The 22,751-nt window shown below is 41.9% G+C and overlaps 1 long non-coding RNA gene across 1 annotated transcript; it reads left to right on the top strand.

The window, feature by feature from the left end:
• The first annotated feature begins 19,359 nt into the window (after window positions 1-19,359).
• LOC149393305 (uncharacterized) lies at window positions 19,360-19,901 on the top strand. Its single transcript, XR_016299733.1, has 3 exons — window positions 19,360-19,503; window positions 19,598-19,708; window positions 19,774-19,901. It is a non-coding gene; the product is annotated as an uncharacterized LOC149393305 (long non-coding RNA).
• The last annotated feature ends 2,850 nt before the right edge of the window (window positions 19,902-22,751 follow it).

The following is a 22,751-nucleotide window of genomic DNA, read 5'->3' as shown; positions in this document are numbered from 1 at the left end:
AAATGTACATAAATACACACTACAACTCTTCTTGTGGGCACCATTGACAACATACCCCATGTGCTGCTTTTGCTGAAGTAGAGTCGGTCGTTGGTCCCCTTGTTTTCTTAGGACCTTGGGAACTCGGTGTCTCTAGCGGAGACTCATCTCTACTTGCTCCTGAACAGTGTAGCGGAGACTCATCTCCACCTGCTCCACCTGCATCTGACATCCTGTGAGATGAAAACAATATTAGTAAATAAATATTAGTTTTATGTTTTAAAAAAAACACGTGGACGACACCACAGATTTTATTATTAACAAACCTCACATATGGCGGAGGAAAACCGTGGTTACATACTAGTATATGAACATACGAAAAAGATATTACTCATTCATCGTCATCTATGCCTATAATGTTAATATCCTCTTCTCTATCGACATCAACATCTCCTCCCTAAAAAACGACCTGTCTCTCATTTTCCTCATCGTCTTCTTCATCATCGTCAACGACAGTCCTAACTCAGCTTCATTGGTTTCGTGTCGATGATTCAGACGCTCGATGTTTGACAACTCTATAGTCAATGAGATCGAGGTTGAGTTGGAGGGGTCAACTTCAGGAATGTCCCAAATCCCTCGATGATTGCATTCCTAGACGATTTTCCAGTCGCCGCCTTTAACAAGATCTTCGATGTAAAAACCTTCTTTCACTTGAGTCGCGAGTACGTACGGCTCCTCTGTAAACCACTGTTTCGTGATATAAGCACTCGTTTCTCCAGTAGTCTTATCGGTGTGCACTAGTCGGTTTGCATGATACTTATCACCGTACCAAATGCATTTGAACAATACAATACTACAGTTATGCCTATAGTTCACCACGATGACGTCTTCCATTCGACCATAGTAAGTGAAATCATCCACAAGCACACAGACACCTCTATTTTGAGTGACTTGTTTATTATCGCGACGACGGGTGATGAACTTCACGTCGTTTACAAAGCACCTCAGATATTGATAGGCGACTTGAAGGGAACTGATAGAAAGCGAATAGAGCTCGTCAGACACGTCAGAGCCACTAGCTTTCATATCAAAAATCTGGTTACAAAAGAAAGCATTGATTAGCACTTGTGCGTTTATCAAAAAATTGCATTGCTATTGTCTTATTACCTTCTTCTCAAACCAAATTTTGAATTTCTTTCTATGCTCCGCTTCAATATCGCGAACTCCAGATTCGCTCAAGAGATCCAAATGCTCATTGTTGTTAAAAACATTACTCAAATAGCAATATATACAAGAATGAAACGCATTATCAACGATAACTTACGTCAAATTTGGATCCACTTCAGGACAATTGGTATAGATGTACCACTCCGCATTCTCTTTCTGTTTATCGTCTAATACTATCGGCTTCATCATCCCATAAGGCACACACATCTCGGATCGAAAAACAGAGAGCTCTCGCATTTGAACTTCATCGACACTTTTTTTTATATTCAAGATACCTTGCAACGAACGTTAGAGCTTCTTCTACAACATAAGCTTCCGTAATAGAGCCTTCTGGTCTAGCTCTATTTTTGAAAAAATGTTTTAACGTTCCAAGGTATCTCTCAAATGGGTACATCCACCGCATATGCACCGGGCCGCCATACAATGCTTCCTCTAGTAGATGAATCGCCATGTAAAAAAGCAGGTGGAAATATCATCTCAAGCTTACACAAGATCTCGATGATGGACTCTTGCGCATTTGCAAGATCTTCCGCTCTCAAGGTTCTCGAACTTATCAACTTGAAAAAGTTGCAAAGCTCAGAGATCGTCTGCTGTATTTATTTTGGCACAAAAGGGCGAATACCAACATTCAACAACCTCTGCAAGATCACGTGGTAATCGTGCGACTTTAAACCAGTGAGCTTTCCGTCAGCAGTCACATTTTTCTTTAAATTCCCAGCAAGCCCATCTGAGAATTTGACAGATTGGATGAACTCGGTAAATCGCTGCCACTGATCAAGGGTTAGAGTGTACGATGCTCATGGTTTGTACCACGAATCCCCTTGTTTATTCAAGTGGAGAGCGGTCTTGATGCCCAAGTCCATCAAATCAAACCTCGCCTTATCGCTGTCGTAGTTCTTCTTTTCTAAGCTGAGCATTGTTCCGAGAAGATTCTCGCACACGTTATTCTTTATGTGCATGAAGTCCATATCATGTTCAACTCCATATCTGACCAGTACGGCAACTCGTAAAAGATGCTTTTCTTGGCCCAATTTAGTTCGCACTCGGCTCGCTTTCGTTCTCTGCCCACGGAGCCAGCGTGTTTGCCAGTTGTCGTGCAAGACACACTAGCCAACTGAGCGAGTATGTCTTGCGGAGTCAACTTCTCGGGTTTATTTTGTTTCTCGTGGCGATCCTTGTAGTGATCGGTTCTTTTCCTCAATCGATAACGCGTACGCAAGAATCGACGATGGTAGTTGTACACGATCCTGTTTCTGACTTTCAAAGACTGCGTGTCAAGGTTGCACATAGGGCAAGTGAGATACCCCTGGCCACTCCATCCCGATAAATATGATTGAACCAGAAAATCGTTTATCGTCCAGAATAGCACGGCACGCAATCGAAACACTTCATCATTGGCGCCATCCCGAACGCGAAATCCGGTCTCCCACAGTTCTTTCAGCTCTTCAACAACTGGCTGCAAGAACACGTCCATGTCTTTTCCTGGTGACTGAGGCCCCGGGATCAAAAGCGTCAGCATCAAGTACTTTTTTTCATGCACAACCAAGGTGGCAAGTTGTACGCAGTTAGTACCATATCCACATTTTGTACAATAGACTCATTTCTCCGAACGGATTGAATCCATCCGCAGCTAGTCCAAGCCGCACGTTTCGAGGCTCTACAACAAAGTCTGGGTATCTCTCGTCCAGGTTTTTCAAGGTCGTACCATCCGCAGGATGTGGCAGAACACCAACTTCCTTGACGCGATCTCTTTCATGCCACTGCATCAAAAGCGACGTGTGTTGAGACGCGTACAACCGCTTCAATCGATCTTTCAGGAGAAAATATCGCAAAATCTTTTGCGGTATCATTTTCCCAGTTGGCTTCCATCTGCTCTCGTTGCATACTGGGCACACGTCGGCTTCCGCGAGATGTTTTCGAAATAGGACACAGTCGTTAATGCACGCATCGATCATCTCGTATCCTATGCCAAACCACTTCAGCTTCGCCTTTTCCTCGTAATGCTTCTTCGGAATTCGATTACCAGCTGGATGAGACTTCCTCAAGAGTTGCAAAAGTTCTGTGAACGACTTGTTCGTCCAATGGTTCGTGACTTTGAGGTGCATCAACGAAACCAAGAAGGACAAAGAAGAAAACTCTTTGCATCCAGGGTACAATTCCGCTTCCAGCTTGGCGAAGAGGTCTTCCACTTGCTCCTCTACACGCACCTCGCTCTGGGTCGGCTCCGTAGCATCGTCAAAATCCTCGTGATCCCTGATATCCTCCACAGCACCGTGCAATCCTCTTATTCCTCTCTGATCTGTTCCTCCGATGGAATCTTCTTCTTGAGGAAGGACGACACGCTCGAGCTCGCCATGATGATACCATTTTTTGTAGCCTGGGGTAAACCCCTTGTTCAGCAGATGATTCCTGACAACCCCGATGTCGTGCCATCTCACGTTGTTGCAAGGCTTGCAAGGACATCGATATTTGTCATTTTCGTTAGGGAATCTTCTTGTGGCAAGAATAAACTCATTAACCCCGGTTTTGTACTGCAATGTCACCCGATTATTTTCCGTGATCCAATCTCTACTTGGATTTGACATTTTGCTGAATGAGAGCGAAAAATGAAAGTTGTGGAGAGTTATTGATAAAGGACGGAGAACAAAATGAAAGAGAGATTATGAATTGTATGTTATTTTGAAGTCGGATTGAATAAATTGGGAGTTTTTAGAAGAATTGATTCGAAACTCTACCGAAATTTCGACAGAGTTTCCCCTTTATACTGACAAACCAAAAACCTGCAAAATTATTTAAAGACAAATACAAACCATCCAGAACTATCCTATAAATTAGCTCAGCCCTAAACCGAACCTCGTGGTTCGATCACAACATTTTATAAATGAAAAACCGAAATAAACAAAATATCACAAACTATCAAAACATGTCAGAAACTATTTTTCTTATTTAAAGTTACAATTTCATTTCATGTTAAATCAACTAAACAAAACTAATCACAAATTCATTAACATAATTTTAACCTAAACTTAATTTTATACTAAACATGTCACAAACTATCAAAACATGTCACAAAACACAATCAAAACTTAATTTTAACCTAAACTAATCAAATTATTAAACATGTGACAATTATCAATTACAATTACTAATCAATTTCAAAGTAGCATATTACAATTACAATTTTAATTTCATTTACTAATTTTAAACTAAACATATTACTATATCACAAACTATATCAAAACATGTAAAAAAAAACAATGAAAACTTAATTTTAACCTAAACTAATCACATTATTAAACAATTGAAGATATCATATTAATACTAATTAAGTTACAATCAATTTAAACTTTTAACCTAAACTAATAGACTTATTAAACTTAACAAAATTACTAAACATGTAAAATTATCAAATTAATACGAATTAAGTTACACATATATAAATTATTTCCTAACACATATAAACTTAATCTAATTAAAATTACTTAACACAATATACAAATTAATTCCTAACACATACAACTAAATATACAATATACAATATACAATAAACTCTATAGAATATATAAATATATATATATATATATATACAATATATAAATACTTAAACAGCAAAAAATGGACTAATCTGCCTGCGTCGGAGAGGGAGCAGGTCACGGCGGAGACATGGACTCCTCGGGACAGCGGCACTGCAGAGACAGGAATGGTACTTCTTCAGCCCTCGGGAGAGGAAGTACCCGAATGGGTCTTGGCCGAACAGGGCAGCGGGCTCCGGCTATTGGAAGGCCACGGGGACGGACAAGAGCATCGTCAGCGCTGGAGCTATGGTCGGAGTCAAGAAAGCCCTCGTCTTCTACAAGGGCAAGCCTCCAAAGGGCCTCAAGGCCAATGGGCTGAGCGCACGGCGAGGTTCGGAGGGGCTCGGGACGTGGCTGTGAGGCAGAGAGAGAGAGAGAGAGAGAGAGAGAGAGAGACATTCTGAGTTTAAGCAACAACAATTTCAGTGAGTGAGAGAGAGAGAGAGAGAGAGAGAGAGAGAAAGAAATACCAGTGGAGAGGTCGCAGCAGGGCCGACGGCGAAGAAATTCCGGTGGAGAGGTCGTGCGGAGGTCCTGGTCTTAGAGAGAGAGAGAGAGAGAGAGAGAGAGAGAGAGAGAGAGAGAGAGCTGTAGGAAAGGTTTTGGGGTGGCTCTAATGGTTGTGGAGGTCGTTTGTGGTGGTGGAGAGGCCGGAGAATAGTAGAATCGCGAGAGAGCTCTTTCTTTTAAAAAAAATAATCGGCCGAACAGACTAGAGAAGACGAAGTGCAGAAGATTTTATTTGATAGAAAAACCTAAATTACAGGAGCGACTTTGTCGCATCCGATGGATCTTTCAGGTGCGATTAGTCGCATCGGATGATATTAAAAAAAAATTAAATAAGAAAGCCACGTCATAACTGAATGAAAAAAGAAGGGGGAGAATTGGCCCGTTTAAAATTTTAAACAATCAAAGTCGCACCTAAAAGTGTTTTTAACTATCTGGTGCGACAAGTCGCACATGATACTCAAAAGAAAAAACATTTTTAGCGAAATTCTTTGGACTTCTGGTGACATTCAGGTGTGACTAGTCGCACTCGAAAGTCATTTAGATGCGATATTTAGGTCCGACTAGTCGCATCTAATAGTCATGCGCATCATAAAACCAAATTTGTAGTAGTGAGCTGCTGCACTCTTAGCGTTTGAAGTGCCATCCACATGCAAACTCCATACGGGACCGTAAGGACTTGCCTTGCTCTTTCTTGCCAGTAGTTTTTCCTTCTCTAATTCAGTCTCATCATTCTTGAGACTTATGTTGTATGTTAATTCTGCCACGAAGTCTGTGATAGGTTTTCCCTTAATTACGGCTTTCGGTTGGAACTCTATCTCATACTTGCTAAACTCTTGCGACCATATCGCCATCCTCGAGGAGGTTCCCTTTAGGGGGGCCTTTTCGTATAGGATGTTTGCTGCGTACAATGATTGGCTGAACTTGAAAATAGGGGCGAAGATTCTTAGCTCCAGTCACCAATGCGAGAGAGAGTTTCTCGATCTCGGAGTAACGTGTCTCTGCGTCGAGGAGGGCTTTGCTCATGTAGTAGATGGGGCATTGAACCCTATCTTCCTTCATCACCAGGACAAAACTCCCAGCTCACTTTGACACCGAGAGGTACACATAAAGTGTCTCCCCGTCCTTAGGCTGTGATAGGAGCGGAGGCGAGCCAAAATAAGACTTTAGATCTTGGAAGGCCTGTTCACACTCTTCGCTCCATTCGAACCCGCCCCTTTGTATTCTTCAATGCTTTGAAGAATGGCTGACATTTTTCAGTCGCTTTAGAAATGAAGCGACTTAGGGGGGGATTCACCCAGTCAAGCTACATACCTCCTTCACCCTTCTCGGGGACTTTATCTCCATCAATGCTTTGATTTTCTCCGGGTTTGTTTCAATCCAATGTCGGTGTATTCAAGAAATTTTCTAGATTTGACTCCAAATGCGCATTTGTTGGGATTAAGCTTCATCTTTTATCTTGGCAGAAAGGTTAGTATCTCTCTCAGATTTTAAACGTGGTCTCCAGCTTTGACACTCTTAGTGATCACGTCATGAACATAGATCTCCATCTTCCTACCAACTTGGTCGGCGAACATGGGTTCACCATGCATTGATACGTGGATCCTACGTTCTTCATCCCAAACGACATGACCTTATAACAATATAGGCTGCGGTCCGTGACGAACTTTGTCTTGATTTGGTCAGGCTCGTGCATTCGTATCTGATTGTAGCCAGAGTACGCATCCATGAATTGCGCATGAGCAAATGACCAGCAATGGCGTTGACTAGTAGGTCAATGCGAGGAAGGGTGAAGCAGTCCTTACGACATACTTTTGTTGAGATCTGTGTAGTCTATACAGATCCGCCACTTTCCGTTCGCTTTTTTCACCATGACAACATTTGCTACACACTTTAGGTATTTTGCTTCTTTGATGAAGTTGGCTTTTAGGAATTTCTCCACTTTTTCATTATTTGCTAGCGCTCCGAGTTGAATATTTGTCTTGCTTGGACTTTGGCGGGAATATGTTTTTCATCTTTCAATCTATGAACGGTAGTCTCTTGGTCTATCCCAGACATATCCGCGTGAGTCCATGCCAGGACGCCCTTGTACTCCCTCAAGAATGCCGCTAGTTGATGTTTTATCATAAGCAGTAGTTGCGCTCCAAATTTGGCCACTTGGTCGAGTTAACTATCGTTGAGGATGACAAGAGTGGGTTCATTAGATGTATTGACCTTTTTAGTGTGTTCTTCATTGCGGGGATCGAGTTCTCCAAACGCTTTCACGTCTTTGATTTTGTAGGGAAGTTTGTCCTGGATTTGGTAGATGATGTTGACCATCTTACCAGTCCCCTTGTTCTCGGTTCCTCTTATGTAGCATACCCCCGCTTGGGCTGAATCTCCTTCCATTACTCGACTCCGATCTCGGTGGGGAACTTCACCAGAATGTGATAAGGGGAAGTGATTAGTCACAACTTGTTAAACACGAGTCTTCCATTGATCGCATTGTAGATCGAAGGTTGGTCTACTACATAAAGTGGACCATTCGCATCATCTCGGCTCATCTTGGGGTTCCAAACATCTCATGCAGACTATACATGCCTTCAGTATAGACCTTTTCTCCAGTAAGTCCGTATAATGGTGTGCATACTAGTGTGTGTTATTCCTTTCAGATTCATCTTATCCAATGCAGCCATGAACAATATGTCGGTAGAGCTCCCATTGTCTATGAGGATTCGCCTTACCACACTGTTGCCACTTGGATCACGACAACAATGACATCATTGTGTGGGTGCCCAATGCACAATGTCTCCTCTTTCTTGAATCGAATCACCTCGTATGGCGTTTTAGGAAGCTCCTCAAAATGTTGCATCAAGTTGACGTATTCAGGGGTGCGCCTCCTCTATAGCCAGCTCTCGCATATTTTTTGTCTTTGGCGTGCAATGTCTCTAGTCTCGGAGCCACCAAAAATGGTGATAAACGATTTGCATTGGGGCCCCATGAGTCGCTCCTAAGCCTAGGTTCATCTTGTCGGTGATGGTGACAATAACATCACCATTCCTTTTTCTTGTCAAGGTAGTTGATAAGTTGAGGCTTGCGCCGTGCCAACCAATTTTAGAACAAATTCTTTGAGCTCCCCATCTTTGATCAGGGCCTTGTCTATTTCTAAAGGCTATAACATATGAAGTTAGATGTCCATGGTCACGATGGAACTTGCAATACTTGCTCTTATCTCGAGGCGCAATGTTCTTTTTTATAGGAGGTGGGTCCTTGAAGAGGTCGCATGCTACGGCGAGAATTCTCCCGTGAGTTGTGTTGAGAGGCGTGAACTTAGAGTATCATATAAAATTTTTCACTAGGTGCGGCTTTTGAAGCATAAGGGAACGAATGTCTATCTCTTGGCCTCCTCGGCCCCTCTTCTTTGAGGTGCCCTCATTTCTCTCTCGTTACTCAGAGACAGGTCGCTCATTATCCCTTTGGCTATCCAAGTAATCTTCCACTCTCATGTAACTTTTGGCTCGTGCCATTAGTTTAGCCATGCTCGCCGGTACGCAATCGACTAGGGATTTCAAGAAGTCGCTTGTCATTAGCCCTTCAATGATAGCGGCTATTACGTCTCCATCGTCGAATCTATCGACCTTGTTGGACTCTTCGATAAAACGAGTGAGGTACTTTCACAAGCTCTCGTCTTTTCTTGCCTGATTGACCATAGATATATCTTGGTCTTGTTTTGAACCGTAGATGTTGCAAATCGGGTCAAAAAAAACTTATTGAGATTCCGGAATGAGTAGAGCCTGAGAGGCCTCAAACTATTAAACCATTCAAAGCCAGGTCCAGTGAGCGTGAGGTAGAATGCTTGACAAATGGTCGCATTGTTTTGCTTTTCCATGAGCATCCATGCCTCGTATTGGCGGATGTGGTAGGCATGATCTCCTTTCTCTTTGCAGGGAGCAATGTGAGGTAGTTTGAAGTTTCATCCACACTCTTGGGCAAGTATTGATGTAGAGAATGGAAAAGATGCCAACTCCAGGGCCCTACAAATGCTAACTTCTCCTATCCCAACTTCGCTTAGTTGTTGGACCTCGTGTTGCAGCTCTTGGATCATAGTTGGCACGTCCATGCCAGTGGCTTGGAGAGTGGGCTGACCTAGGGGAGTCACCTGACTCCTTTCGTTGGATGCTTGGTCCGTGAGATATATTGTGGGGGTGTTCCCATTAATCAATGCCCATGCCGCTTTTCTTTGTGAGATAAGTCTTTCTCTTAGGTCTCCCCATCGAGGTCCTCGTTGTGCGTTTAAGTGTTCTCTCAAGTCGCTATTCACGGGGTGGGGTTGATTGGTATTCCTTAAGCGTGTACTTTGGTGGGCCTCTCGGCTATCAACGTCGTCCTTCCTCAAGCCCAACTTGTTGAGGGCCGAGGGTCATGAGCGTCTTCCTCTCGAGGTCGAAGGCGGTTGTCTCGTTACACTTCTACAGTTTTGATGGTTATAGGGGCCAATTTTATTTTGGACGTTCTGGGGTGCTCCCTCGTTGTCTTCTAGGTCCTCGTGGTCTGTTTTGGAGTATGGCTCCTTATAATTTGGATTCTCCCATGTAATTGGGGTCAAGTTCCTTGTTAGGATGTCTGGTGATTGCTCCTTGGGCCTGACCATGCCTTTGTATTGTGTAAGTGATGAGGTTCGCGATGAGTGCTCGGTCTACTCCCGGTTTAGTGGGGAGCTCCGCAATTCTCTAGTCCACTTGCTCCACTATGTTCTCGTGGATGCCTTGGCGAGTCCTGAGCCTAGGGCTGACATAAATTCCCTTGGGCGAGCAAGTTCGTATCCTTTTGCTCTCGAGAGCGGTTGTACCTCGAGCTTGTTGTTTGAGGGTTTTGGTTGTTAGTCTGGCTCCAATACTAATGACCGCTCCATATGCAGTGTGTGGAATGTTAGTTGATATTGTGTTGTTGATTGAATTGAGAGGAAGGGAAATTGATGTTGTGGGATGTTGCGATATTTTCGTACGCAAGTGCACATAGTCGCTCAAGTAATAAAATCGTAAGTATGAGTCGATCCCACAAGGACTATGCTTAACCGATACTTAACTAACTAGCAATGAATTAAACTCAAAAGCAACGGTGATGATTATTAACTAAATTTCAAAAAATAAATAAAACACAAATTAAACTATGGGTGAAGAATATGAGGAAGACAAAGGCAACGGCTTCGCTAAACTCTCTTATGGTCGAGATTCCTAGAATTAAGCACGATTTTTCGGTTCAACTCTCTTCACTAATCACACTCACGTAATATTATCTCTAAATCTCCCTTGAGCATCTAACAACCTATGTCAATACCGGATTTTTATCTCTTGATCTCAAACCCTAAAAATACGACAAACATTACAAACAAGAGTGTACACACACTACTACAAATGGTGGATTACACAACGGAACACAGTACCGTTGTGGAATCTATAAGCTTCCACAACGGTACAGTTGAACCGTTGTGGAATGTCCGGGATTCCACAACGGTACCACAGTTCCGTTGTGGAATCTATATGATTCCACAACGGTACCACAGTACCGTTGTGGAATCTTTATGATTCCACAACGGTACGGTGACCCGTTGTTGGATCTCGCCGCGGCCAAGGCAAGAACTCGCCGCGGCCAAACTCTTCCACAACGGTACGCTGTACCGTTGTGGGAGGGGTATAAAGTCAGAAATCTCGCCGCGGCGAAGTCAATGCTTCGCCGTGGCGAGTTGATTCCACAACGGGACAATAACCCGTTTCATTTTTTACACTTTCACTCGTCTCAGACCTTCATTTCGGCCGATTCTGTGCAATTTCTCCTCCAAAACCCACCTTGAAACTTCGCCGCCATTTCGCCGCCGCCATTTCGCCGCCGCCAAATCTCGCCGCAGCAAAATCTCGCCGTGTCTCTTCTTTCTTTCTCTCGGTGTCGCCTCCCTTGCTCTCTCTCCCACCGAATTCTTTTATCAAGGTATGTTTTTATCTCAATTTCATATCAAAATCTTAATTTTCATGAATATTTTGTGTGATTTATAAACTAATTTATGATTTTGGTTGATTTTGGTTGTAATTTATGATATTGGGGGTGTAGATTTGGCTGAAATTAGGGTTTTTTATTTTGGGTTTTTTGTTCTAATTTATGATTTTGGGTATAATGTTATTTTAGATTGAAAATGAGTTGTATTTTGATATTGTAGTTAAATTGAGTTCGGATTTGAGTTTGAATTTGTGTTTGTGATGAGTTTTATGTTTTATTTATTTGAATATAATGTGTTTTTATATGTATTTAGTGTTGAATTGAGTTTAATTTTGTGTTGAAGATGATTTATTGTTTGAAAATGTTGTTGAATTTGAGTTTGAAATGATTTGTTCAATTAGGTGAAAATGGGCCGTTCAAAGACCCCCGCCGGTCACAAAGAAGCCGCCCCTAGCTCTTCTAGGCCCCCCACAAAAAAAAATAAGAGGTCTCGTCAAGGCGAACCCGAACCCGTAGTGGATTATAATAGTCGGGTATTCACTAGCAAGGCCGCAGAAGATCGCTACGACATCCTCGTTCAACGAACTCCGATCTTTGAACGAGGGTTGAAGGTGAGCTCAAGCACGACTATAGGGGCTCAAATCAACAACACCATCGAAGGTTTCTCTTGGAGAAAATTTTGTGCCACACCCGAGCACAAAGCAAACGTCACTCTCATGTACGAATTCTACGCGAACTTACCAGATCACGAGGATGATGTGGTGACGGTTCGTGGTGTAGACGTCGATTGTAGTGTCGGAGCCATCAACGCATTGCTAGGAACCCCGGACATCGAATTCGAGAATGAGGGTTACCGACAATGGTTGAGAAATCCTAATCTCGATGAAATATTGAGTTTGTTGACTACACCAGGAGAGAATTGGGTCATGGACAAAGGAGTTAGAAAGCTTTTCCGTAAATCATTGACGAGGTTAGACTTTTCTTCTTTTTTGTGTGTATTATTTTATCTATTGTATGTTTTAAATAGAACGGTGTCTCTTTCCGATAAAGCACTTCACCCGTCTCGACGAGGAACATGTCCATCTTTTGTTTTGTATCATTCGTGGTAACACCATCAACGTCGGTCGATTCATCTACAATTGGATGAAGAGAATCGACTACAAGAATATCAAAAATGGGTTGCCGTATCCGTCAATCATCTACGGCTTGTGTCTGAATGCCGGTGTTGGAGGCGCAAAACACGACACAACCAAGAAGTGTGGGGCGCCTATTAATGACAAGACGATTGAGAGATACATTGTCAAAGAGCCGGAAGAGGAGGAAGAGGATGAAGAAGAGGAGGACGAACCGTCACTCAACGAGCCACTATTGTGCTTACAACCACCTCCGGGGTATGATCCCGCCATCCAAGACTACATTGCTCGGTGTAACCACTATCTCGTCGGCGGGTATCAACACACCCAAGACTACATGCACCGACAAGGAGAATATGGCGCCGCGGCTTTCGAGGGATTAAACGAGCTCATAGGTCGGTGGGACATCAACCAGGAGAATCAATTTCAGTTCCCTCCATATCCTCAATACACATACTATCCGGCCCAAGCACCGCAATGGCCTCCGCATATGGCACCTCCTCAGAACCGGGGACCACCACCACCACAGCCACCTGGGAATAACAACGACGGCAACGACTAAATTTGATTTAATGTGGTTTTTGAACTCTTCTTAGTTTAATATTTGTTTTCAAGTTTTTTTTATATGTGTGAGACTTAAATATTTATGTTTTTATGTGTTTTATGAGATTGTTTGATACTCGGTTCAGTTTTTATTTGTTTTCAAGTTTTTTTTTTATATGTGAGACTTAAATATTTATGTTTTTATGGTTATTTGAATTTGTGTTTGCTGTTATTTGTAAGTAATATAACTCAGAAATCATTTCCCGGTGGACTTTGGAACTCTTTCGCCGCGGCCACATATAGATTTCGCCGCGGCGTGAACCTTTCGCCGCGGTCAACAACATACGTGGGCGCGGCGAAATGAGTTTCTAAGAATTCGAGGTCTCTGGAACTCAGTTAGCCGCGGCGACCGGAAGACGTTGCCGCGGCGAGACATGCACAACGGGACGGTTTGTCCCGTTGTGGAATACAATTTGCCGAGGCGAAAGAAATACGTAGCCGCGGCGAGATGAATTCCCAGGAATACACGACCTCTGGAACTCAGTTCGCCGCGGCGACGTATGAAGTTGGCCGCGGCAAGATGAGTTCGCCGCGGCATATACTATACGTTGCCGCGGCGAAATAGTTACAGAGTCTCGGTATTTCTGGGGTGCAATCTTGCCGCGGCGACGCCTTATGTTCGCCGCGGCAAGATGATGTCGCCGCGGCCAACGATATACTGTGCCGCGGCGAGATTTCACAACGGGACGGTTTGTCCCGTTGTGGAATACCCGTCGCCGCGGCGACATATATACTTGGCCGCGGCAAGATGGATTCCAGAGAATGCATGACCTCTGGAACTCAGTTCGCCGCGGCCAACTAGTACACTCGCCGCGGCGTCGTTTAAAGTTGGCCGCGGCCATACTACTTAACCGCGGCGAAATTATACTTGGCCGCGGCTATGTGCAGTGTTGGTCGTGGCGAAATAACATCTACACAAATAAATAACATTACAAAATATGTATCATAGAAGAAAACATGAATGTATCATAATCTGAATCTTAAAATACATATAGTTTTTTGGTGTTCAAACAAAAATAGGATTGATATCCGAACGAAGTAAATGAGAAACATCATCATCATCAAAATTTTCAATCTCTTCATCAACAAGTGGTAAGCCGGATGTGAATGGGGGTATATTAGACATGTCTTCGTCTTCATCTTCGTCAATATTTCTCGCTTTCATGTGAACTACCAATGACAAGTCTGGATTGACGGGTTCTGATACGTAAAATAGTAGAATTGCTTGTGAGGCCAAAATAAATGAATCATTCTCGTAACTTGTACGCCGAAAGTCAACAATTGTAACTCCGTCTTTATCAACTTTAACATGATTGTTGTCGGCCCATTTACACTTAAACAAAGCAATTCGCAATCCACAATAATCAAGTTCCCAAATGTCTTCAATGTAACCATAATAGTTCATGAAAGCTTTTTTTGGATTTTTATCCTTTGCCGAAGAAACATGTAATGCTTCAGCAAGTAATGTGACACCACTATTTTGAACGGGATGTTTGTTGTCTCTTTCTTTGGTGTAAAAAGTAAAACCATTAACAGACCAAGCAGTGTACCTTGTAACCATTGAGGAAGGCCCGCCAGATATTTTGCTCAACGTTTCCGAATGTCCAGATTCTCGAAATAATCGTTTTCCAAGCCACTTCTGAAACAAACGATTGTGCTCTTCTTGTAACCATTTTTCATTTTTAGCTTTTTTGGATCATTTGCTCTCAATTCACCCAAATGAATATCCACAAACGGCGTGACTTCGGAAACGTTATGCAAAACATGGAGACTGGCTTGCTCCCACTCTTTTCGATTGACGCTAGAATAAGTACCTACAAATAACCACTCATATAAATAGTTGTCCTTTCATTAATAAGTTAAATACAAAAAAGAAAGTGTCACAAAAAATACCTATAGACAGAGCTTTTGATTCATGACTTGTGTTGTTTGGCAACCCAATCGCGTCTGCATTGGCTAAATACTCCGAACAAAATTCAACGGACTCCTCTGCTATATAGTTTTCCGCTATGCTCCCTTCCGGCCTATTGTAGTTATTCACATAACTCTTCAACACTTTCATGTAACGTTCGATTGGATACATCCAACGTAAAAATACAGGCCCACATAATTTCACTTCACGAACCAAGTGAACAGTTAAGTGAATCATGATGTCAAAAAACGAAGGTGGGAAAATCTTTTCTAGCATGCAAAGGGTTTTAACCAACTCCGATTGCAGTGAATCCAAGCAAATAGGATCGATAACCTTCGAGCAAATCGAGTTGAAGAATACACATATCTTGGATATTGCAAATCTCACATCGGGTGACAAAATCCCACGCAAGGCGAGAGGTAACATTTGTTGTAGAAGCACATGACAATCGTGAGTCTTCATTCCAATAAGTCTCAAATCTTTCATAGATACAAATCTCGTATAGTTTGAAGAATGACCATCGGGAACTTTGATAGACGCAAACCATTTACACAACTTCTTCTTCTCCTTCCGATCTAGAGTGTACTTTGCCGCTGGTAATTTTGTTTTTTTTCCGCACTCCTCGTCGGCATGCAAAATACTTCTTATGTTCAGCTCCTTGAGATCCATTCTAGATTTTATTCCGTCTTTCGATTTATGTGGATCATCAAGAAGCGTACCTATAAGGGATTCGCAAACATTTTTCTCGATATGCATAACATCAAGACAATTCCGAACGTAGTGCGTCTTCCAATACGGAAGGTCGTAGAATATCGATTTCTTTTTCCAAGGATTCTCTTGAAACGACTCTTTAGTACTAGCACGACGCTTTCTCTTTCCAAGGACTTCATTTACGTTTTTTACCATCTCGTACACATCTTCACCAGACAAAATTCGAGGAGGAAACCGTTCTTCTGTGTTGCCATCAAATGCTTGTTTTAACCTTCTAAACGGGTGGTCTCTTGGTAAAAATCTTCTATGCCCGAGAAAAACAGTCTTCTTCCCATGCTTCAACCGGAGGGAAGATGTGTCTTTCATGCAAATAGGACAACCAATCGAGCATTTCACAGAATATCCTGACAAATTCCCATAGGCTGGAAAGTCATTAATAGTCCACATTAACATTGCCCGTAAGTTGAAAGAATCTTCACGATAAGCGTCTTTGACCTTGACACCCGTCTCCCATAACATCTTCAAATCATCGACAAGCGGTGCCAAATAGACATCTATATCATTACCTGGTTGACTCGGTCCTGATATTAGAAGCGTTAACATCAAGAACTTTCTCTTCATACACAGTTTTGGAGGGAGATTGTAGTTCACGAATATAACCGGCCAAACACTGTATTTACTACTCATCATGCTAAACGGGTTCATACCATCAGTGGCTAAACCAAGACGAAGATTACGGGGATTAACACTGAAATCCTTATACTCTAAATCAAATGATTTCCATTGGGCAGCATCGGCAGGATGTCTGAGAACACCATCATTGACACGTGTTTCGGAGTGCCAAACCATGTTCTTGGCGTGTTTGGTACTATTAAACATTCTTCGGAAGCGTGGCATAGGAGGAATGTACCATAACGACTGTAGTCATTAAAAAACAATAAAAAACATATCATTATAGACTATATATGTATTTGATAATAGAGTAGTAAATACATACCTTAACTGGAACTCCTTTGACCCCATCACGTGGCATTTTACCCTTCTTCCACCTCGACTCTTTGCAGGTCGGACATTCATCTAGATTTTCATGCTCGTGTCTGTATAGAACACAATCATTCGGGCATGCATGAAACTTCTCGTACTTCATACCTAATGTTCCCAAAGTTTTCTTTGCCTCATACATACTTAAAGAAACTTTATTGCCTTTCGGAAAGGCTTCTTTAAGCGTTTCCAACAATTTTGTAAAGCTAGTGTTTGTCCAACCACCCGACGCCTTCAAATGGAACAATGTGACTAAAAACGACAACTTCGAAAAGCTTGTACACCCTTCATATAATGGTGTCTCCGCATCCATCATCATCGACTCAAACAACTGCGGGCGGTCAACAAAATCGTCTTCCAAATCATTCATCATCCCGGGCATATCATCAACATCATCTTCAATATCATTGTCACTATTGTTTATCGTTGAACGAAAAACCTCACCATGGTAATACCATCTTTGATAGGAGGTCATTATTCCGTAGACAAACAAATGAGTTCGAACAACATCAAGCGAAAAATGCCTATGATTTCCACATCGAACACAAGGACAACGAATAGATTTCACGTCCTCCATATTCTCTCTAACGAATTTACAAAACTCATCTACACCTCCTCGATATATCTCATTTAATATATTCTCCCACATCCATTTTTTCATCTTCAATGATAGAAAACCCTAGATTTTAAAACAAAAACCCATTCTAATTATCATATTATACTAAAGAAGCATATTCAAAGCAAGTAGGAGAAAATTACTTACAAGACTTGGATGTGTAGTTGAGAGTAGTAACCAAGGATAGCGCAGAAAGGGTCGGAATTGTGTTTGGAGTGATTTTCCGAGTTAGGTTTTGAGATAAAAAAGTGAAAAGGACGATAAAATATAATTAATATAACCAGCTCGCGAACTTTCGCCGCGGCCAACGTAATACCTGGCCGCGGCGAAATATTACACAACGGGATAACCGGCCCGTTGTAAAAACTAAGGAAAAAGTCTCGCCGCGGCCAAGGCTTACTTTGGCCGCGGCACGAAACTTTCGCCGCGGCCATCAATATACGTTGCCGCGGCGAAATAGTTACAGACTCTCGGGATTTCTGGTGATCAATCTTGCCGCGGCGACGCATTCTATTCTCCGCGGCGACATGAGTTAATATGATCAGCTCGCGAACTTTCGCCGCGGCCAAATATATACCTGGCCGCGGCGAACTATTACACAACGGGACAACTGTCCCGTTGTAAAACTATGGAAACAATCTCGCCGCGGCGACGTATGATGTTGGCAGCGGCAAGATGAGTTCGCCGCGGCCAATACTATACGTTGCCGCGGCGAAATAGTTACAGAGTCTCGGTATTTCTGGGGTGCAATCTTGCCGCGGCGACGCCTTATGTTCGCCGCGGCAAGATGAGGTCGCCGCGGCCAACGATATACTATGCCGCGGCGACGTCTGACGTTCGCCGCGGCGAAATGTCGCAGACTGGACACTTATACATTTCCCTCTCGATTTTTTTTCAAAAATTTCAGAAATTCTTTCTCTCTCTCTCTCTCTCTCTCTCTCTCTCTCCGACCCAAACCCACTATCTCTCTCTCCAACCCTTACCGCCGCCCCCTCCTTCTTCCTCCGCCGCCGTCGCCGCCCCCTTCTTCTTCCTCTGCCGCCGTCGCCGACATCACTCTCTCCTCTCTCTTCTTCTTCCTTTGCTGCCCTCACTCTCTCATCTCTCTTCTTCTTCCGCCGCCCTCACTCTCCCCTCACTCTTCTTATTCCTCCGTCGCCATCACTCTCTCCCCCCTCTCTTCTTCTTCCTCCGCCACTCTTCACAAACCCACTCTCCGCCTCCCTTCTTCTTCTTTCAAACCCACTCTTCACAAACCCATCCTTCACAAACGCCAAACATTCCCACCTACACAAGCCGACGTCTCCGACCACAACACACAAACTCCATTGACTCCTACGCCCCGTGCTCGTCGTCTTCACTCCGGGTAAGTGTGTTTTTTTATTTAATTTGTAATTTTATGTTGAAATTAGGTTAGAATTGTGTATTTGTGTCTAAATTAATGTTGGATTTGAGTTAGAATATTTGATTACCTTGAGTATGAGTTGGAATTGAGTTAGAATATTAGATTGAATTTCGGTTTGAGTTTGTGTTGATTTGTTTTGAATTGAAATTGAATTTCGGTTTGAGTTTGTGTTGGAATATTAGATTGAATTTCGGTTTGAGTTTGTGTTGATTTGTTTTTTCATAGATTATGTCTACTACTAGTACCGTTAGCGGTAAACGGAGATCCACCAATATCGATGGTCCCGGGAAAAGAAGAAATACTCTTATGCCCAAGGTTAATAAGTGTAAAACTCTTGGTAGGAAAATAAATGTATTATTTGATGAAAAAATCAACCAATGAATAAGGAGGGAGATGAGTTGTCGAGTTATTTCGGCGTTTTAGCTAGAGAACACGTTCCGATTACGATGCTCGATTGGAGACTAAAAGAGCATAAACAACTAAAAGAAATGATTTGGAATGAAATATGTGAAGCTTTTACGGTTCCTATAATATATAAGCATAATTGTCTTATGAGAGTTGGAGAAGCGGCGAGATTATTTCGACACGAGCTATACAACGATCATGTCAAAGATATCCTCAATGATCCAAGCGCCTTGAAGAGGCCGGAATATATTTTAAAACGCTATGGAAATATCACCGAAGAGGATTGGATAAAATTCGTTGAGTATAGACGTTCCGAAGTGTTCAAAAAATCATCGGAAAATGGGAAAGAACTAGCCGGGAAGAACGTGTACAAATCTAGAACCGGTCGTAATGGATATCGCAAACTTGATCAAAAAAAGGTTAGATTTATTACATGTTTCATTTTGTTATCCTTGTTTTGTAATATAGCATTTAATTAATTAATTTGTGGATTGTTTGATATATAATATATAGTACGAGGAAACGGGTCAATGGCCTACAAAGGAGGTATTATGGGTTGAGTCGAGAATGAAGGACAAAATCAACTACAAGGATGATAAATATAAGTCAATGGGAGAAAAAATCGTAAGTTTTTTCATTTTGAAATCATCAATTAAATATTATAATCTTATTATGAATTATATGTGAAGGGAAAGTTAACTCAAGAAGTTACGGATGAGTCAATGGGAAGTGTCTTGCAAGACGCTTTGGGAACTAAGGAACATTCCGGTCGTGTTCGTGGACAATCTAAATACTCGTCAAGTTGCAATTCCGTATCTCGCCCTTCAAACTCGACCGATGAGGTAACTAAGTTACGTCGAGAAATGTGCGAGTTAAAAACTTTCATCATGAAAGCTTTAACTCAAAATGGTTTGAGCCTCAAAGATGCTAATGACGAGTTGCCGAGTGTTCTATGTCCCACAAATGAAGATGTTGAGTATGAAAACATTGTTGATGGTGAAGAGATCGCTAAAGGTGATGATGAAGAGATGGCTAAAGGTGGTGATGAAGACATGCCTAAAGATGGTGATGATGACATGGGTAAAAAAGCGACGTCTTTAGGTAATTTTAAATTTTTTAATACAAGGAATAAAGTTAAATATTTTTGTACTTTTTTTAATAACATTAGTGAATTTATTAGATAAACAATCTCAACATGACGTTGCCGTGGATCTCAATGTTGGTGTCGTAGAGCGTTCGCGTGTCGATCCTCTAATTATCGACAAACCCGATAGTGTTCGAGCAAGTTGCTCAATGAATCCAACCACGCCGGTGACACCTTCTTCGGATGACAGCATCGAATTCCTTCTCCTCCTTGATGATTTTGCGAATGGAGGCACGGTTCATGTAGCAAATGGGCGAGCGTACATGAAGGCCGAATCCGTTCATTTCTCATCTTTGGAGGATGTAAACGTACGAGGGAGCGTTGCGGCGGCTTTGATTTAGAAAGCTTTTTTGCCGATCCCCACCGATGAAGCCAAGACTATTGAAGAAGCCGTAGGGGGGTTCGTTAAGTGGTCAAAGAGATTAGTAGAAATCGAAATTGCAAAAGAGAGTCGCGGCCCGGTGGTCACACAAGCGTTGAAGGTCGGTGGTGATAGTGAACCTAGCCCCGAAGACGATAAGAAGATTTCATACAAATTGATTAATCCAAAGTTTCGATTGCTAGCACAACATGCCAACCGAATAATGTTACCGAAAGGGGATTCAATCAATGTCAAAGTTTGTGCAAGTATCGCCGTAGTGCCTATTCCAGTGACGTTTGAAGATGTTAGAGAATTCCTTAGATACGAGGAAATTGGCGCGTCGTGCATCACAGTTTACATGGGGTAAATATTTCTTTTATATGTTTTATCTTCTATCAATATATAATATTTCATTTTATTAACTAATTCAATATTTTTTTTCGTAGTTATCTACAATCCATATTACGCAAAAATAAGCGGAGTGAAGTAATGTGTTTTGTAGAAGCGGGTTTGAGTTGCTACCTCCAAACCAACAACGATGAGGCCCATTTGTCCGAACGAGTCAAGCAAATCGGCAAAATGGTTAGAAATGTAAAACCAAGACAACTAGTTTTGATGCCGTACAATTTAAATGGTCATTGGATGCTTGTTGTCTTCGATCTTTGGAAAGATCAAGCGATGTTCTTCGACCCGTTGAAGAATAAAATCCCAACCGATTTAAGAAACTTGATAAAAAGGTAAATTAATAACATGTTATTTGACATATTTCATTTACACCAATATTTGTTTTCTAATTTTTTATTGTTGTGCGTATAAGGATTTTTTTTCGGATTTCAAGCTTGAGAACCAAGGAGCTCGAGACAACGGCCAATCAACTTTAATCACTTGTGCTTCGGCTCCTAGACAAATCGGAAACATGGAATGCGGGTATTATGTCTTAAGTTATATGCGTGATATTGTTGGAGTTGGTCTAGATAAACTACAATTGAAGAAGTCATATACACCGGATAACTTAGAAAAAGTTAGAGAAGAATGGGTATTTTACGTACAAACTTTTATAGAATGTGAATATTAGTTTGATTTTGGATGATGTAGATATTTTTTTTTATCTTTTGGATGTTTTTGGATATATACTTTGTTTTGGATGTAATTGATATGTTTTGGATGTTTGGATATTTGGTTTTGGATATATTATTTCATTTTCAGGTTTTTTAATTGGAAAACTATAAAAATAGCTCTCAGGTACAATTTGGCCGCGGCGTGTGATATGTCGTGCCGCGGCAAATTTTCCTGGGAATACAATTCGCCGCGGTGAAACATGTACCTTGCCGCGGCGATTTTTTTTTTAAAAAATCAACATTAACTCGCCGCGGCCACGTTACGTGTTCGCCGTCCCGTTGTGTAATAGTTCGTCGCGGCGAACGATACACGTTGCCGCGGCGACTGAAATAAATTTGTGGAATTTTTCCACAACGGGATAGTCCCGTTGTGAAATCATGGAAATTTCCACAACGGGACGAGTCCCGTTGTGGAATCATTACTTTTCCACAACGGGACGAGTACCGTTGTGGAATCATTCCACAGCGGAGGATTCCACAACGGTACAGAACCGTTGTGGAAGCTTTCCACAACGGTTCTGTACCGTTGTGGAATCCCCAGTTTGTAGTAGTGACACGACTCCATAGCAGCCTAAATATCTCTAGCTTAGGAATGTACTACGGTGAACTAATTCTAATGCATCATCAACCTTATCTTTCTCAAGCATCAAGCCAATCCTAAAATTCATGAATGATGTCATGAATCTCAAACAAGCAATAAGCACAGAAGTAATTCAAGCGATATAGAAGAAGAACATGAAAAATACTTCAATCTATAAATAATGAATCCATAACCATATTCAAGCAAAGCTAGGCCATCACCCTTAAGGGGTTCAGTTCATGGCGATGAGAGTAACAGAAACACAAAATAAATAAAAACAAACCATGAAAACTAAATCAAAATAATAAAACATAAACGGGAGTTCCAAGGAATAGAGATACAAGGAAAAACGTTGAATTCGCGGTTGTCAATCGCAACGAACGATGGTCTTCTTCTCCGATTTCCTCTTCTCTCCCAACTAGCCAAACAATTAATAAAAACCTAAAATAAAGTCTAAAATGTGT

Source organism: Urtica dioica, chromosome 6 (genome assembly GCF_054948205.1).
Source record: "Urtica dioica subsp. dioica isolate 48M chromosome 6, U.dioica_male_clone48M_v1_H2, whole genome shotgun sequence".
Lineage (NCBI taxonomy): Eukaryota > Viridiplantae > Streptophyta > Magnoliopsida > Rosales > Urticaceae > Urtica > Urtica dioica.
The sequence above is the reverse complement of the archived record's forward strand: the minus strand, read 5'-3'. Positions and strand labels throughout refer to the sequence as shown.